The sequence below is a fragment of the Eretmochelys imbricata genome, chromosome 6 (genome assembly GCF_965152235.1).
Source record: "Eretmochelys imbricata isolate rEreImb1 chromosome 6, rEreImb1.hap1, whole genome shotgun sequence".
Classification (NCBI taxonomy): domain Eukaryota; kingdom Metazoa; phylum Chordata; order Testudines; family Cheloniidae; genus Eretmochelys; species Eretmochelys imbricata.
This window is the reverse complement of record NC_135577.1, coordinates 95,617,697-95,636,711: the sequence shown is the minus strand read 5'-3', so window position 1 is coordinate 95,636,711 and position 19,015 is coordinate 95,617,697. Positions and strand designations below refer to the sequence as shown.

The 19,015-nt window shown below is 44.3% G+C and overlaps 1 protein-coding gene across 4 annotated transcripts in view; it reads left to right on the top strand.

Moving 5' to 3' along the window:
• Window positions 1-5,414: 5,414 nt before the first annotated feature.
• Window positions 5,415-19,015, top strand: part of STON2 (stonin 2) — a 48,652-nt gene continuing 35,051 nt past the window's right edge. For all 4 annotated transcript variants that reach the window (XM_077819220.1, XM_077819218.1, XM_077819221.1 and 1 more), the window contains exon 1: window positions 5,415-5,629. The gene's annotated coding sequence lies outside the window, so the exon portion shown is untranslated. The remainder of the gene's footprint in view (window positions 5,630-19,015) is intronic.

Genomic DNA, 19,015 nt, shown 5'->3' with positions numbered 1-19,015 from the left:
CTGTGGAGTAGTCTCCCAAGGAAAGTGATGAAAGCTCCATCACCACGGATATTTAAAGCTAGATCTGAAAAAGCAATAGGGAACATGTAGACCAATCCTGTGCTGGCCCATAGTGGGGGTGGACTAGATACCCAATAGCTCTCCTTCATCTCCAATTGTGTACTTCTAAAATTTTTGACAAACGTCTCCTCTTCAAGGGGTGAAAGGGTTAATACTATCTGGGTGAAAATCTCTGCTTCCTATGAAGTGAGTTTGCCAGGGCCTGTCAGAGACATCCCTGCACCTAAGGGGGGTGTCATAAAAATAAAGGGAAGTAACCTTTAGGGAAATAAAATAAAATATAAAGGGAAATAACCACCTTTCTGTATACGGTGCTATAAAATCCCTCCTGGCCAGAGGCAAAACTTCTAAAGGGTTAAGAAGCTAGGATAACCTCGCTGGCACCTGACCAAAATGACCAATGAGAAGACAAGATACTTTCAAAGCTGGAGGGGGAGAAACAAAGAGTCTGTCCGTGTGATGCTTTTGCCGGGAACAGATCAGGAATGCAGTCTCAGAACTTCTGTTAGTTAGTAAGTAATCTAGCTAGAAATGCATTAGATTTCCTTTTGTTTAGTGGCTGGTAAAATAAGCTGTGCTGAATGGAATGTACATTCCTGTTTTTGTGTCTTTTTGTAACTTAAGGTTTTGCCTAGAGGGATTCTCTATATTTTGAATCTGATTACCCTGTAAGGTATTTACCATCCTGATCTTACAGAGGTGATTCTTTTACCTTTTCTTTCATTAAAATACTTCTTTTAAGAACCTGATTGCTTTTTCATTGTTCTTAAGATCCAAGGGCTTGGGTCTGTGTTCACCTATGCAAATTGGTGAGGATTTTTATCAAGCCTTCCCCAGGAAAGGGGGTGTAGGGCTTGGGGGAATATTTTGGGGGAAGACGTCTCCAAGTGGGCTCTTTCCCTGTTCTTTGTTTAACACGGTTGGTGGTGGCAGCATAGGGTTCAAGGACAAGGCAAAGTTTGTACCTTGGGGAGTTTTTAACCTAAGCTGGTAAGAATAAGCTTAGGGGGTCTTTCATGCAGGTCCCCACATCTGTACCCTAGAGTTCAGAGTGGGGAAGGAACCTTGACATGGTGGCAGAGCAATGGGATCATTTTGAGATCATTTTGAGATTTTTTTGAGATCATTTTGAGATTATTTTGAACCAGAAGCACAGCAGGATTTGTAAAGGTTTTGTAAAAGAGGATTGCAGCTGTAGAGTCTGTGTCTCTGCCTGGGGGACAGAGCAGCAGGCATAACAAAGGGATTTTTCTTTTTTGAGCTGGAGGTTTCTCTACCTAAAGGTAGGATAGTTAACCTCCTGCAGGGAAATTCACAAGGTTTTCATAGACTTGAAGAGGATTTTTTTTTTTTTAAGATAAGAGCAGCTGGAAGGTTTTCTGTCTATTTGCCTGGATACAGAGGTGTTAGTTTTTTGGTTTTTTTTTAAGGATTTTTCTGTAGGCTGAGAATAGCTATCAGAGAACATAGGTATTACGTTACAGCACAGCAAAATTTTACAAGCCATGTTTTTTTGGTTTTGTTTTGTGGTTTTCTGTCTAACTCTCGGGTGTAAAGTTAGTTAAAAACAGAGAGGCTAGGATGACAGAAACCAAGGCACAACACAAACTGGAGTTAACCAGACTGGAGGCAGGGAAAGAGGCAGAAAAACCCCAAGAGGCTGTCCACCAGAGAGCTATGGAGGCAGAAAAAGCCCAAGAGTTTCCCCACAGAAGAGCTATGGAGGCAGCGGAGGTGGCAGAAAAAGCCCAGGAGACTGCCCACAGGAGAGCTATGGAGGTAAGAGAAAAAGAACTGGAGGAGAAGGAAAAAGAGAGGAAGCATGCACTGGAGATGGAGAAGGCAAAGGCTCAGCAGAATATACCGGATAACCCTAACTATCCTCACCCAACAATCCACAAATGGGAGCAACTGTGTCCACAGAATGATGAATCCAGTGATATTGCTGAATATTTTCTCACCGTTGAGAGACTGTGAACACTCCATAAAATTCATGAAGCTCACAAGATGACCCATTGGTTGCAAAATTGACTGGAAGAGCTCTGGACATATTCAATAAGATGCCTATTGATGAGGTTTCTGACTATAATCAATTCAAGGATCTGGTTTTAAAGCAATTTCAAGTTGCACCTGAAACTTACAGAGTAAAATTTAGAGCCCTTAAGAGAGGACCTTGACTAAGTAATGTGGCTTATATAAACCAGATGAAGGATCTGTTAGATAAATGGATCAGAGGAAGGGGTGTAACTAGCTTTGAAGGAATGTGTGATTTGAAGACTCAGGAGCAATTCCTGAATATGTCCAAGGAGGATATAAAACAGTGTTTATGGGATAAGAAAATGGACTCAGCAGAAAGTCTTGCTTCTTATGCTGATCAATACGAGCAGTCCCAGACCACCAGAGAGTGGGGCAAACCAGGAGATCCAGGGTATGCTACAGATGGGTGTAATCTGCCCCTCTGGCAGTGCATGGGCATCTCCAGTGGTTCTAGTTCCCAAACCAGATGGGGAGATATGTTTTTGCGTGGACTACTGTAAGATAAATGCTGTAACTCACCCAGACAACTATCCAATGCCACACACAGATGAACTATTGGAGAAACTGGGACGGGCCCAGTTCATCTCTACCTTGGACTTAACCAAGGAGTATGGCAGGTACCACTAGATGAATCCACCAAGGAAAGGTCAGCCTTCACCACACGTGTCGGGCTGTATGAATTTAATGTGCTCCCTTTCAGGCTGTGGAATGCATCCGCCACCTTCCAAAGATTTGTAGATGGTCTCCTAGCGGGATTGGGAGAATATGCAGTTGCCTACCTTGACGATGTGGCCATATTTTTGGATTCCTGTCCCAAAGTCAAAGAAACAGGTCCAATCCTTCTTAGGTGTGGCCGGATATTACAGGCGATTTGTACTGCAATACAGCCAAATCGCCACCCCACTGACAGACCTAACCAAAAAGACACAAAAACAGGAATGTACATTCCATTCAGCACAGCTTATTTTACCAGCCATTAAACAAAAGGAAATCTAATGCATTTCTAGCTAGATTACTTACTAACAGAAGTTCTGAGACTGCATTCCTGCCTGATCTGTTCCCGGCAAAAGCATCACACAGGCAGACCTTTTGTTTCCCCCTCTCCAGCTTTGAAAGTATCTTGTCTTCTCATTGGTCATTTTGGTCAGATGCCAGCGAGGTTATCTTAGCTTCTTGACCCTTTACAGGTGAAAGGGTTTTGCCTCTGGCCAGGAGGGATTTTATAGCACTGTATACAGAAAGGTGGTTGCCCTTCCCTTTATTTTTATGACAGGGGGGAGGGGCTTAGTCACAATGGCCAAATTAATTATGAGCTCTAATTGGGGAGAAGAAACAAAGGAAAGAGGCTTGGGGAAGCTGATCTCATCTCTCTGGCCTCCTTGCTTTGCTGTTTCAGCCATAAAGATGAGAACCAGGGACAACAGGCAGAAAATTCTATCAAAAGGCTTTTTGTGGGTGGGTGGAGGGTTGGGCAGGGTATGGAAGGGGGTGAAGGGGCGGGATGGAGAGAGTGAGAAATGGATTGGTTACGTTTGTTTAGGAAGTCAGGGCTTCAGGCTGGAATTTTCATCCTTCCCAGCGACAAGGTTGGTTTAAGCTTCAGACTTGTCTCTAAAAGTTTTGTTTAAGCAATTTGTCCTCTGGTTGATCCTCTATCTTGTTCTGCCCTGACCTCAACCTGCCACAAGCTGGTTATTGTCTCTGTTATATAGGAGACTGTTTTTCTTCTAGCACTTATGGGTAGAGAAAATCCAGTCTGCTACATGAAATTGATTGCTGAGGGAAATGTGGTTGAGAAGGGACTAAGAAGAGGTGTGCATAAGGGGTCTTGTGGTTAAGAGACAGACCTGAGAGTTAGGAAATGTAAATCCCAGCTCTGCTACTGACTCACTGTGTAATCCTGGCCAAGTCACTTAGGCTCAAATTTTCAAAAGACTAATTCTAGGTACCTCAGTTTTTGATTGCCCAACTTGAGAAACCAGGAGCTTGATTTTCAGGGTGTGGAACTGAAATTGGTGGGAGCTGAAGGTTCTCAGCACCTCTGCAAATTGGGCTGTAAGATGTCTCAAACTGGACTCCCAAAATTCATAAACACTTTTGAAAATGTTGGTTTTAACCTCTCTCTGCTTTTTACTTCCCTACGTCAGAGGGTTAATTAATGTTTGTAAACCCTTCTCATCACCCATGTCCTACTCATTGTTGCTTTATCTGGTCCATCTCATTGTTGGACCCAAAATCCCAAGGACCATGGCTCAGTCTTTCCTTGTGGTTTCCACATTTGGTCAGTCTGCACCATCCAGACCCTAATTCCACTTACCATGTGTACAACAAATTCATTTAAAATTATTTCGCTATTTTGACAACTTTACTGTATCAGCGGAAAGTGGAAAATCAGTGAGATCTTTGCAAGCCAGGCACTTTCCTACATGGCCTTAAAGTCTTCCAAATAGCTCTTGTCTTGAAATCTCTGTTATCGTTCCTGATGCTTCAAGCTCAGTACATTCTGTCTCTCCATAACAAGGAGTGGGGAAGTGAGGAAACCCTCAGTAGCCTTTGAAATGTTATGTGAGTAGAATGATGCTGTTTTTTCTCCGGGGACACTGACAGAGGTTTTGTCCCCGTGGTCTTGAGATTTTATACCAAATTGGATTTTATATCCAAACTGTTTCAGGGGGACATCACAAGATGGGAGATTTGGAATGATCAGGGGCATGTTTTGCATCAAAGGCATTATGTTCTGTTTCATTCTAGGTACAATTAAATGGTATCAGGCTATCTTTCCCCAGTGCGCATGGCCTTTAGCTTGACAGGGACTAGGGAATGTTTATACATTTCCATCAGGGAGCGAAACAATAGCGAGGAATGGATTTTTGAAAGTGTGATGAATACCGTGAATTTAAAACGTTGATTCCTGTTTTGCCTGGTCTGGAAATAAATTCAAACTAGTTCACTTGGGAGGGGAAGAAGAATGTATCAGGCAACAGGGCTCGTATGTGAAGAGTTAACGTCAGAAAGAGATTCAGCTGCTGGCATTGGGAGGAGGCTGCTGGGCTCTAGCGCAAGGTGATCAGTTGAAATGCTTCTTGCCAGAACAAGGAGGTGTATGTATTTCCCCCATTCAAATAAATAAAAGCTTCACTTAACAAATATCCACCTAACTTGAAATCTCCAACCGCCCCCTGTCTGCTCCTGCCAAACTCTCTGCCTGTTCCCTGCCCCCTCTCTGCCTATCTCCCGCCCCTTGTCTTTCTGGGTGTGCCTGATCGCAAAGTAACCTGCAAATTTTTTTCTATCTGCCCTTCCCACACGAACAAGACGGGCCGATTGGCAGACATGCAAACAGCCACGGGTCCTGCTCAAGCATGCAAAGTGCATACCTCCCTACACAACTGCCACACGGACGCAGCCTCTGTCTGTCTCTCTCTCTCTCTATCTCGCACACACACACGCCCGGCGAGCCTGAAAGCCATGGGTTGGCACAGAGGAAATTGCTGAAGTGCTCTGCCCTTCCCCCAGTCCCCCTCCCCTCCGGGTAAGTGCAACAAGTGAGAGGAATAAGTTCATCTGAGTGATCTGTTTCTGTTTTGTTTTAATTCCGGGGGATACAGAAGCTGCCGTGGGAGAAAGGACAACAATGATGGGGTCACTAAAGTGGAGAGATGAATGGGTAGATTGTAAAAAAGCCAGTTGCTCTGCAGAGAGAGGGAGCAGTTCGAAGAAATGTCTTAGCTGCTGAAGTCTGTGTGAACTTGTAACCGGATAGTATTGGCTTGGGAAAGGAGAGAGAGAGAGAGACAGAGAGGCTGATGCTGTGAAACTGGTTAGGATGAGGCAGGATTGCCCTTTGGCCCTACAGAAGTTAACTGGAAAGCTTTTGATACCGTGTTTGTGGAAGGTGCAGCCTGCATAATGACATCAGCTTGCAGTGTTTTCCCAGGCTGAAATGCTATTTTGCCTGTTGCTGTTTTTATAATGACTTTCTTGCACTATTATGGATGTCCCAGTTTAAAAATTAAGAGGATGATGATGGGGGGGGAAGGTTGATGCGTTAACTGTTTGTTGTGGGAGGTGATTTCTTTTCTGATGGGGGACCCCATCATCAGGCAAAGTAGATGGGATTGTACCTTGCCTGATAAAAGCTTTTAGCTGTTTCTCTGCAGTGTGAGATGAGGAAACTGAAACAAACAAAAATGAATGTATTAATTTGCTCCATGTATTGTTGAGGGGAGAATGGAAATCTGTGTGTAATACCATCTAGAAACCTTACAGGGTGTCTCCAGGAAAGAGGCAGAGGTTTCTAAACAAGTTTTGCCATGAGATTAACAGCTCAGAGGAGTTCTTTGTAGAAATTCAGTGGGTGAGTGAGCAATTCAGATTAATCAAGTGCTGCATTGTTTGGTGATTTCTGTGTTTCAACATTTGTTCTAAACACAAGAAATTCATTGCACTGGTGTGTGCAGGAGTAAATAACTGAATTTACAAACAACCACAACTTTTGGGATGGGGTCCTGAAATGCAGAAAGCAAAGGTCTGTTAAAGGCAAGTTCTATGGGGAGGATAATTTGATACCGGCTACTTTTTTTACATGCATGTTATTTTTAAACAGTGGGTTGAATTGCAACCTGATTATATTTAAGAGCATGAAATATCTGTGCAGTGCATTTCTAGACATGAGGATGGGTGAAAAAATTCACACAAATATTGATGATTCTGTGCCTGATGCACACCATCCAAGCTTTCACTTCCTTATAACTCTCGAAAATTCTTAATTCAGCAGCAACTTTCCATGCTTGATCTTGGCACAGTGGTGAATTTTTGCAGGGAAGTTGCAGCAAAATCCATCCAGCTATTTTTGAGTTAACCAAGCTTGGGGGTGGAAATTTGTTTCTGTCTTTATACAATAATTGAAGCTGTTTTTTTCTGTGCACAGGAATTGCAAATGGCTGGACTTGAAACATTTTAAAATTTACCATAATTCATTGATTTTAAGACCAGAAGGGACCATTGGCTGAGGGAACTGGGCTTATTTAGTCTGCAGAAGAGAAGGGTGAGGGGGGATTTGATAGCGGCCTTCAACTCCCTGAAGGGGGGTTCCATAGAGGATGGAGCTAGGCTGTTCTCAGTGGTGGCAGATGACAAAACAAGGAGCAATCGTCTCAAGTTGCAGTGGGGGAGGTCTAGGTTGGATATTAGGAAAAACTATTTTACTAGGAGGGTGGTGAAGCACTGGAATGGGTTACCTAGGGAGGGGGTGGAATCTCCATCCTCAGAAGTTTTTAAGGCCTGGCTTGACAAAACCCTGGCTGGGATGATTTAGTTGGGGTTGGTCCTGCTTTGAGGAAGGGGTTGGACTAGATGACCTTGTGAGATTTCTTCCAACCCTAATCTTCTATGATTCTATGACTGTGATCATTCTGTCTCACCTGTATAACATAGACCACAGGAATTCCTTGAATTAATTCCTGTTTTGAATGAGAGCCTATCTTTTAGAAAAATATGCAGTGTTGATTTTAAAATAGCCAGTAATGGAAAATCTACCACAACCCTTGATGAATTGTTCCAATGATTACTTACCCTCACTATTAAAAATTTGTGCCTTATTTTCACTCGATTTAACTAGCTTAACTTCCAGCCATTGGATTTTATTATATCTTTGTCTGCTACAGGGAAGAGCCCTCTGTTATCAAATTCCTGTTCCCCATGTAGATACATATAGACTGTGATCAAGTCACCTCTTAACCTTCTCTTTGATAAGCTAAATATATTGAGATCCTTGTAACTTTCACTTTAAGGCATATTTTCCAATTCTTTAATCATTCTAGTGGCTCTTCTCTGAACCGTATCCAGTTTTGAATCATGTACACTAGAACTGGACATGGTGTTTCAGTAAAGATCGCACCAGTGTCAGAGACAGAGGTAATATAACCTTCCTACCTGATATTCCCTGTTTATATATCCTAGGATCACATTAGCCCTTTTGACCAGTGTTGCACTGGGCATCATGTTTCGCTGTTTGTCCACCAATACCTGTGCCCCAAAGTATTTTTCACAGTCACTGTTTTCCACGTAGAATCCCTCATTCTGTCTTTCTGGCCTACATGTATTTTGTTCCTAGATGTAAGACTTTATATTAGGCTGTATTGAAATGCATACTGTTTGCTTGTGCCCAGCTTACCACACAATCTCGATTGCTCTGTATCAGTAACCTGTTCTCATTATTTACCATTCCCCCCATCTTTGTATCTTTATTGGTAACGATTTTATGTTTTTTCCACGTCACTGCTAAAAATGTTAAGTGACATAAAGCCAAGAACTGATCCCTGTGGGACTGCACTAGTAATGCACTTCATGATGATTCCCTGTTTACAATTATGTTTTGAGACCTATCATGTGAATATGGTCCTCAATGTGAACGAGTTTCCTGGCTAGAACCAAAATTTTCAAATGTACATGGTTAAATTTAGCCACTTATATCCATACATAGGTGGGCATATAGGTGTCTGAATATGAATATTGGTGCCTAAATTTAGGTGGTGTTGACATTTTTGAAAATTCTGGTTTAAATCTTTTAATAGAATATGTATACCTATAAATATATAATACACATACACAATTATAAGCTTAAATATATATAAGCTTAAACTGTAGAGCGTCATGGTTCTAACTATGGAGGTCCTGAATTCATTGTCCTAAGTGGATCATGCAAAGGAAAAGCAATTTGAGCATCTGTTTGAACCCTTCTTGGTGTTCACAGCATGAGGTGCTATCTGTTTTGCATCCTCTTGCTTTGCCCACTGCTCAGAATCTGTGGACATAGATCTCCTGACAACATTGCTGTATTCAAGACCATATTCATGACTTCTAGGTGGCCTAATATTTTGATAGTACAAATCTTAACTTCCCCCACAAGCTGTATGGTCCATCTATCCTTGCTTGAGCCATATTCAGGTATTATTCACATATTGACATTGTAGTAGCTTTGGCAGTTCTGATGCCCTTATATTAGTGGTCACTGTTGGTTATTCACATTCTGAAATAATTGAATTGTTTTACAAACCTGTTGTGAACTATAAATACGCCAAAGAGAAATGACAACTTTGTGTTCATATTCAAGCGTAAGTTTAATGTGATTCTCCTTAGTATGGAAAGAGGCATGTACCCATATCACTGTATTCGTACTACTATATATATGGTTCATAGTAAAGTACATTTAACGACCAAAGATCTGCAAAGTTACTTCCAGCTGAACACAGGTCCTACTGATTTGATCCAAGGGGAGAGGCTCCCTTTTGTCTCGCCCAGAAAAGTTGCTGCCTACAAGAATGCGAGGGCCTTGCTTTATATCCCATCTGTAGTAGCATGCAGGATGCACAGAACCAAACCACCTACGGAGTGTTTCTACCATAGGCTCCAACTCCCTGGGTGCTCTGAGGCTCAAGGACCCACTAAAAAAATAGGAGGTACTCAGCACCTGCAGGGCTGGATTAATCTTTTGTGGACCCTGGCACCTGGAAAATGGCCCCACCCACTGCTCTGCCTGTGCTCCGCCCCAAGGCCCTGCCCCCACTCAGCCTCTTTCCCCTGAGGCCCTACCCCTTCTCAGCCTCTTCCCCCTCCCCCCAAGGCCCTGTCCACATTCTGCACCGAGGCCCCGCCCCCACCCAGCCTCTTCCCCACAAGGCCCTGCCCTCCGCTCCCACAGGAGGGAGACGGGGGAGAAGAGCACCCACCGGCAAAAACAAAAGTCCGCGCCTGTGGTCTCTACTAAGTGATTAACTCTGCTCTGGCATCTGGCCACCAACTGGCAAATACAGCAATCCTTTTTCCAGGTGGTCCCTTGATAGGAAATGGGAAAAACAACGTAGCAAAAGGAACCAACTGAACTTTCTCCTCCCCAAATTTAAACTGAACCCCAAATCTTTTAAGAAGCTGGAAACTGTTCAGTTATCTTTGCTTTATTGCCTTGTTTCCAGCTGCTGCAGCATATACAGGTTCCAGCTGGGACCAGACAGAGAAACACTGAAATGTCAGGAATGCTGATCCAGCAGTATTTCTGTCCTGACCTGAAGTGCTGGAACTCTCATGAACGAGTCTATTCTCGTGAGGTTTCCACAGTGATTTCTAGACCTAAAAAGTTTAGAGAAACTTCCAAACTTTGTTGTGTTTTTCTGAGCCGAGTTTTCAAACCATTTGTGTAGAGAGATAGGCTTGAACCAGAACTCTAGTTCTTCCAGTTGAACCAAAAAGAACTCTTCCCCGTCCGAGATGGGAGCTATGTTTGCCTCTCCTGGAAGTTGCTCCTTCCACCTTTTATGAACCATAGATTTAGAGTAAACGAGGATCAGACTGACTAATGGTGGAAAGTAAAACAAGTACTATTGATCTAAGTCAGTGGTCACCAACCCATAGATTGTGATCGACTGGTCGATCCTGGAGCCTCTGCCAGTTGATCAAGATCTCTGGTCGCTAAAAGTCCAGCAGGGTAGTGGGGCTAAGGCAGGCTCCCTATCTGCCCCGGGCCCACACCACTCCCGAAGCAGACAGCACACCCCTGTGGAGGATGGGGTAGGGGTCTCCATGCATGATGCTCCTGCCTGCAAGCACCGCCCCCGCAGCTCCCATTGGCCGGAAACAGGGAATTGCAGCCAGTGGAGGCTGCAGGGGCAGTGCTTGCAGGCAGGAGCAGCATATGAAGCTTCCCCCCCCTCCCCAGAAGCTGCAGGGGCATGCTGGCTGCTTCCGGGAGTGGCATGGAGCTGGGGCAGGCAGGGAGCCTGCCTTAGCCCCTCTGAGCTGCCAACCGGGAGCCGCCCAAGGTAAGTGCCACCTGGCGGGAGCCCGCACCCCTTCCGCACCCCAACCCCAGCCCTGAGTCCCCTCCTGCATCCCAACACTCTGCCCCAGGAGAGCCCTCTCCTGTGTCCAAACTTCCCCCCATACCCTGCACCCCCTGCTGAACCCCAACACTGTGTCCTAGCCCAGAGGCCCCTCCTGCACCCAAACTCCCTCCCAGAGCTTGCATCCTCACCACCTCCTGCACCCCAACCTCCTGCCCCAGGCTCAGCAAGGAGCCACCTCCCACACTCCGAAGCCCCCAGCCCAGAGCCAGCACCCCCATCCCGAGCCCCAACCCGCTGAAAGTGAGTGAGGGTGGGGGAGAGCGAGCGACGGAGGGAGCAGGGGATGGAGTGAGCGGAGCGGGGTCTCAGGGAAGGGGCGGGGTAGATCCTGGGTTGCACTTAAATTCAAAAAGTGATCTTGTGCATAAAAAGGTTGGAGACCACTCAGCTAAGATTCTTTTCTTCCTCTAAGAGTATCTGTATTAAGGTTGGATATCTTTTTAAAAGATTATGCTGTAGCTTAACCAGAAGTTATGGGCTTGATGCAGGAACTACTTGATGAAAGTCTACAGCGGGTATCGGCAACCTTTGGCACGCGGCCCACCAGGGTAAGCCCCTGGCAGGCCGGGCTGGTTTGTTTACCTGCCGCATCTGCAGGTTTGGCCGATCGCAGCTCCCACTGGCTGTGGTTCGCTGTTCCAGGCCAATGGGGGCCGCAGGAAGTGGCAGCCAGCACATCCCTTGGCCCGCGCCGCTTCCCTTAGCTCCCATTGGTCTGGAGCGGTGAACTGCGGCAGGTGGGAGTTGCCAGGGGACTTACCCTGGCAGGCCGGGTGCCAAAGGTTGCCGATCCCTGGTCTATGGTGTATATTTACGCACATCAGACTGGATGACCGCAATGGTCCCTTCTGGCCTTGAGAATTTATCGTGCTATGTGCGCCATGCCTGCATCCACTGCTTGAGACACTGCACCCAGGATCAGGTTCATTAAATCCAGTGGAGCTCTGCCTCCTGCTGAATGGGCTGAATTTACCTGGAATGCCAGTGTGGGCTATATCTATGTTCGGGAAATGTTAACTTGGGTAATTGAATTGACTTGTCATTAACACTGAAGAATATGCTATTTTAATTGTGACTTTACATTAAAAGTGTACAGCAACTACTGGGCATTTTTAATCCACCTGGAAACCTGGCAATTCTGAGAACATTTTGAATTTTCTCCCCTTTGTTTATTTAATTGCTTCTGATGGACCCAAAAGGAAGGCAGTTCCAAACCAGTTCTGTAACAACCCCACCAGCTTCTGCTGCCCTTTGTTGGTAGTGTGCAGTAAAGAGTTAACACTTCTCCTGCTCCTTAAGAGCTGTGCACAGCCTGTGGGCTAGGCAGTGTAGCAGGGATTTGGAATGGACATGTTCACTCACCACCACCCCATAGCCGTGGCTGCAATAATGTTGCCAGTGAATCACATTCTCCCTGCTGCTATAGCAACAGGTTGAAAATTCTTCTGTCTGAGCTGTCGTTGCCTTCGTTTAGAAATGCCTGGTTTGCAGACAGCTTTATTGTCTGTAGGACAGTTGTCTTCCCATGAACTTTCCATGAAGTAGCTTCCCCAGGACAAAGAGCCCAACACAAAGCAGGGGCTAAATGTAATGGGGAGGTTTAAAGGGGGGTCTCCCTTGATTTATGTTTTAATTGTAGGGGAGAGATGGGCAAAAGTGTTCAGACTCCTCACAAAGAGGGGAGGGAGGGTGGTTGGTTTTGCAGAGGCTTGCTAATTACCTACTGATGCCTCATGGGAATAAGATTGTACACGAGAGAACTGGTTGATTTAGAGGCTTCGTTAATGGGTGGCATAGTCTTTCATCTTTAGGCAACCATTCAAGTCAAGTCGTTACCATCTGATGGCTGTTCAGAGGCTTGTGTTAAATGAGTTTGGTGGGTCTCAGTCCAATTCATGTTGGACCAGTGTCTACATCACAAAAAAACATCACCCAAGATGTTTCTAGTGGGCAGCTTTAGTCAGTCCCAACAGAGGGGCCAAGCACAGAATGAGGCACGTGGTTAGAAGGTAGTTCATATTCCTCAAAGATGTTCCTTCAGTTTACTTCAGGTCAAGGATAAAGCACAGTGATGGTGCAATCGGGGAGAAACATCCTGTGTCTGTCAGTGGGTAAATAACTTAATCTCCAGGGCTGTCAGCCTTTCAGGAACCCTAAAATTCGTACACACTTGTCTCCAGTGCAGTCTACTTCCTTGACACAAACAGATATACATCTTAATTACACCTACCATTGCCCCAGTGACGTAGGTGGAGTTGAACCTGAGTAAGTGAGGGCAGAATCTGGCTTGATGAAATCAGGTGAGGAATAAGCACGTCCATCAGCAAATGATATGTGAAATGTTACTTCTAAATTAAATATTTAATTCAAAGTTTTACATGAAGAATATGTGCCTTGTCTAGTTGGCTGGCCCTTTCATGTTCCTTCTTTTGACCTTATTGTCACAGAGATGTCATTGTGAACCTATGAACTCCTGAAGTCATAGCTCTAGAGATCAAAAACTACACTGCATGCTCATATCCTGTAAGAAGTCCCTTATGGGAACAGCATTCTAAGAATACCCAGTTCAGACCTTCCTAATGGTTCAGTTTAATGTGGTCTCTGTTTCTGGCTACTTTTCTATACCTGAATGTCTCAGAGTCAAGAGAGGGGGGAAAATCACCTCCATAATGTACTGAGACAACTGTGCAATATTACTTCATGGGAGAAATTTCTTCTTGTCCCCAACCAGTGATCAGCTTATACACTGAAACATGAGACTATATTGTTGCCCTAGTCAATATAACTGCAGATGCTGTTCTTGTTCATAGAACCCTTATCCTCTTCAGAACCTTTCGATTTCCGTCAGTAATATCCTGCAACAGTGAGTTCCACAGCTCCATTATACATGGTTTTAACAAGCATTTCCTTTTACCTGTTCAATGGTTGATGACTATTTCAATCATATTCTATGATTCCTGAATGGCCTTTTGATATTTTTGTATGGATAAAGAGAAATACACAACTGACTTTTTCATTCATTTTGTTCTGCCTTTACTCTTCTTTCCAAACTGAACAGTCCCAGTCCTTTTAATATCTTGTCATCTGGAATCCCCTCAGTTCTCTAAACATTGATCATAGAATCATAGAAGATTAGGGTTGTAAGAGACATCAGGAGGTCATCTAGTCCAACCCCCGCTCAAAGCAGGACCACCCCCAACTAAATTATCCCAGCCAGGGTTTTGTCAAGCCAGGCCTTAAAAACCTCTAAGGATGGAGATTCCACCCCCTCCCTAGGTAACCCATTCCAGTGCTTCACCACCCTCCTAGTGAAATAGTTTTTCCTAATATCCAACCTAGACCTCCCCCACTGCAACTTGAGACGATTGCTCCTTGGTTTGTCATCTGCCACCACTGAGAACAGCCTAGCTCCATCCTCTATGGAACCCCGCTTCAGGGAGTTGAAGGCTGCTATCAAATCCCCCCTCACTCTTCTCTTCTGCAGACTAAATCAAATCCTCCCTCACTCTTCAGTTCTGCAGACTGTTTCCTGAAACTGATGATTCCTTTCAGAGACTTCAGTTCTTTCAAGGCTCTGCTGCTAAATCCCACATGGCCCTTTAGAAAAGTTGTACTTTGTTTACAGGACAGAGGCAGCTGCTGCCCCTGTTTGTTGTCTTTCATGCCATTCACATTCTGTCCTCTACTATCTCTTCTTTCAGCCAGCCAGCCAGCAAGCTGCTCTTAGATGTCCATCAGAGTGGGGGAGGGCTACAGAACATTAAAGAAACCACTTTCCATATTAGGTAAGAGAGAAAGGTTTATTAGCACAACCTCTTCCTCAATGTAATTACTTCCTTCTCTTGTCATTCTGTCATCCTGCACCCTGAAGGTCTTTTCCATCTCTGTGCACTATTATCCTATATATGTGCTAAATATTCCATCTTTTTGATCTTTTCTCTTCCCTCAATAAACATTCCTTTCCATTTGGAGTCTGTCACACGCAATGTAGGCGTTTCTATAATGCAACAGAACATTGTTCCATCCTCTCCCAGTATTCTACCTCCCTAGTAGTGACCTATAAAAGATATTCAATGACAGAAGTTCTCATCCTTCTTTTATCAACTCCCTTCGGGTTGCAGATTTCACTCCTCACCTCTTATACATGGCAATAAGCTGACTTAATGCTCCTATCAGCCTGATCTGGCTGATGTTCAGGCCCCCTGATTAATTCCCCCACAAGGCTATTTTAGTGTTCTCTGCTCCTCTTACCATTTCGCAAAGGGACATAGGACTGTTGAATGATGGTCCTAGGTGAATTCCTGTCTCTTTGCCCAGAGTACAGAGCACCATTTGCAGGGGAAGGGGAAGACCCAGAAGACTGTAGGGCACCGAGACCAAAGCTTGGTGGAGGAAGGTGAGGATAAAAAAGAGCAGAAATCAGAACTGATATACACAACAAAGGTCTAGCAAAAGGGAACCTGGCTATTTTGGCATCATACATCATGTGTTTAGACCACAGGCAGAAACCAAAACTGTAAGGTGTGTCAAGGTCTCCATGCCTGATGGAAATGTGACAATGTTTGTGCTGAGAGGAGAGGAAGGAAGCCTGGATTTCCTCTTCACTTCTTGCCACACAATCCCAGGGTAATAAAAAAATATTTTTATTGTATCACGGGTCACCTATTTCTGTCCTTCATCCTTGGCTATGTGGCACCATCATGGATCAGCCTCTCATTTCATACTGAGGTTTGTGCCTATTTGTCCTTTGTAAATGCTTTCCCACTCAGTCCATGTGAAAGATGAGTGACAGAGAGGAAGCTGTGGCTTGCTGGATCATTCCTGAATGGCTGCTTCTGCTTCTGTGGAGTGACCCCTAATAACCCTGTGTGCTGTGGCAACTCCACACACACATATATAGGAAAAAACAAAACTCCAAATGACAGAAGAAAGATAACAGCCCAGTATTTGGTTCTGTTGATTTCCTGCAATTGTGAGCAGTTGCATAGCAGCTGGGCTTTTATGACGGGGCCTGCACTGTTCATGTGCTTGAAGGAAATGGCTGTGCTAGAGGAGTTCCAAGCCAGGAGCAAAAGAATGACTGGCGAAATCATTCTGGGTGATGAACCAGAAACAAGCAAGCTCCTGTCATCTGTCGTCCTGACCTTCTGTGTCTTTTTTGCAAACATCCCAATGACTAGGAATGAGAAGTGAGATAGTGTTATGGGATGATAAGTCGTCTGACCTGCAATTAAACACCCAGAGTTGGCCCATGCCAGGTGACTTGGGCTTGTGGGGCTAACGCTAAGGGGCTGTTTAATTACAGTGTAGATGTTTGGGCTTGGGATGCAGCCTGAGCTTTGGGACCTTCCCACCTCACAGGGTTTCTAAGTGCAGACATACCCAAAACTGCTCTTTAAAGCCAGGCAGTCAACTCATGCTCGCTTTGACACCCACACATTCAGTTGGACCCCAGTTACCTTCAGAAACCTTTTCATCATCTGCATTTGGAAAGCAAGCAGGTGCAACTCCATCTGTCTGGGAAATGGACTGTGTTCTGAACCATCTTCAGCACTGCTTTGCTGGCCAGGATGGGCAGGGTAAACCTTTATAAAATAGTGATTGGGGGAAACAACATTCTCATGACATTTAAAAAAAATAAATTGTGTCCTACCCATGGTCGCTGGCACAGCCATGCTGTCAAGAACACTTTCAGTGTAGCTGAAAATGCTTTCGGACCAGGGCTATAATTTCCTGGTGTGGAAAGAGATACAGAACCCTGGCTGTAGCAAAGAACTTGTAAACTTCTAGCATTTTTACCACCATGTCAGTTAATACTGCTGTTTTAATAGGCACAGTGGGAAAAAATCAGACTCCATCAGAGTTGTGTCTACACTACAACTCCTACTAGTGTGGTTTATTTACAGTGTAAGCTCTTCAGGTCAGTGACTCTATCTTACTCTGTTTGTACTCTGCTTAGGACAGTACAGCCCAACTTTTGGTAGGAGGCTCTTAGCATTAGCATAATACAAGTAACGATTAAGGCTGAACTGGTGCTGCTGGTGGGAATTTTATTCTTCTTAGTCCATGGTCCCGTAGCAAATCTTGCTCAACGCAGTGCTGAAACGTGACTGGAGCTTTAATATCTGCATCCTGGAAAAAGACAACAATAGGAAAACTGGTAACAACTCTTAAACAGGCTTAGAAAGAGAGTCAGGAAAAACTGGTATAAGCAGATCAAATAGAGTCTTGTATTTATACAGATATAATGAGAATATATTCCAGTATCTATTCAACCTAGGCATTTATTTCTGAAAATCTTGGTGTACTACTGAGAAGTCTAACAGTTTCTCAGTTGGGGTTTCTCTAGTAACTCTCACTCTGTGCAGAGCTTTCCTTAATTGGGTTCTATGAGCAACCTCCTATGACTTATTTTTTATAGTCCCATTCCTATCTGGGTGAATACCTGCATCTCCCAGGTGCAGGTTCTGTAAGAAAGGGTGCAAACAGCCACCTCCAAGCTTATATAATCAATACTAGATGTAGAGGGCAAGCCTGCTTTCTAAGGTAAAAATCTTGGAAAAACTCCCAAATCTCTTCCTAAACTACCAAACCAATTGTCTTCCCTCCCCTATTACTTCAACAAGGGCAACAAAGTCTCTTTACTCTGCTTTTTCCTCTAGGTTACACACACACTCTCGCTCCAAACCCTTTCTTTGTCCCAGTCCTGTGCCCTCTCCTTCCGTCAAGATCAGGGGTAGACAAGCTGGTAAACACGACTGTTCCCACCTAAATAAAGCAGAATAATTAATTATAAATCCTTTGTTCAGCTCTGGTTTGTTACAATATTACCAACTCTTCATTTTGGTCCATCAGTAAATTATGGACAAGGCAAACAGATTCAGATAAGACCAGGTCTGTAATCAATACTTCAGCTCACAATTTCCATGATAATAAGCCTGTTGGTAATGTTGCTTGATTAGGGCGTGCTGTGGAATAAACAATACTGGTTGCACCATGTGTATCTTGAAGGCTGCCACTCATAATCATGTTGTCCGTATTCAGCTTGGCCAGACTGCTACCTGGTGATTCTGTCCGTGGTGAAAAATGGTGAAAGACGTGCCCTCCAGGTACCTGTAGTGAATCTTTCATCCAGCAGATTATTGTTTTAGTCAGCACAAGGAATCCTGGGACACTGAAATACTGTGTAAAAAAGAGAATCTTGCCAGTCTAGGCAGTCTTTGTTATTGCTGCGATGTCAGTTTAGAGGAAGTTCTGCTATTGCTAAATGATACTCAGAACTTTTCATCCATAGGTCTCAAAGTGATTTATTAAAGAGAGTATTTTTGTGCCTTTTGGCTCAAACACATTAGCCATTATTCTGGGCCTTGATGGGATTCTTCCATTAGGTGGAGAAATGGATGATACAAGTCAGGGATTTCTTTGATGCAATCCTGTTTGTTTACAAAGAATGTACAAAGTCCCGTTTCCATGAACACAGCAGGAACAAACAACAGCAGGACAAATTCCTTGCTTGCAATTTTCAAGCCTGCTTTCCGGCCAATCCTGGGCCTCAAGGAGCTCTATCTCTTCTCCCTCTCAGGGCCATGCTCAAGACTGTATTTCTGGCTTTCTCATGCTTTCTGGTTACAAACACACAGCTTTAATCAATCAATGCCCCATCCACTGCATTTACAACCAGTCTTCAGAGAAATCCCCCAGCTTCCATAGCTTAGCTTCTTCTCAGTCTGGCAATCTTGAGTGGTGGCTTCTGTTGTCTAAGCTGTGTTACTCCATAAAGGATCTTAATTGCTTCTTAAAGATAATAAAATACCGAATATATCAGTAGAGCTCAAAGCACGTAACAAGAAAAGTCAGTATCATTATCTCCATTTTACAGATGGGAAAACTGAAGCACAGAGCAGTGACACGACTGGCACCAGTCACCCAGGAACAGAACCAAGGTCTCAAAAGTCCCAGTGCTGTATCCACTAGGCCAAACTGCCTCCTCCTGTTTTGCCTGAATGAAGGATGGCTAA